Here is a 459-nt window from a genome sequence, read left to right as displayed (position 1 = left end):
CTCCCCGCCCTCCGGAGTTGCCCGCCCATGAGGCCACCCTGGCCATCCTGGGGTCCTTTCCTGGGGCTTCCTGGTCGCAGAGGCTTCCCAAGTCCCCCTGCTTTCCGTGTGGTCCCCGAAACCAAACTGGCCTCCACCCCCATAGCCCCAGTCTGCTGCCCAGCACACACGCCTGGACCCCAGTCTGCGGAGGGGGCTCAGGCGGGAGGAGACTGGGGGAGCGGGCAGACGTGCGGAACTGAGGCCGGGCAGCCGGCAGGCCTTTGAGTGACCCTCCCGTCCGGGGCTGTGGGGGGCCCTGCAGCCTCCCTGACCCAGGAGGTCAGGGCATATAGAACACATTTGCAGTGGCTTTTATATTCTGTCCTTACTGTTTGTGGAATAGCTCCTTTTATGGGTTAGCCCAGACAGTTTCTATAGTTGCTAGTTTTCTTTCTTTTTTTTAAATATACTTTTATT

This window comes from Myotis davidii, unplaced genomic scaffold (assembly GCF_000327345.1).
Source record: "Myotis davidii unplaced genomic scaffold, ASM32734v1 scaffold880, whole genome shotgun sequence".
NCBI classification, from domain to species: domain Eukaryota; kingdom Metazoa; phylum Chordata; class Mammalia; order Chiroptera; family Vespertilionidae; genus Myotis; species Myotis davidii.
This window is presented reverse-complemented; position numbering follows the sequence as displayed.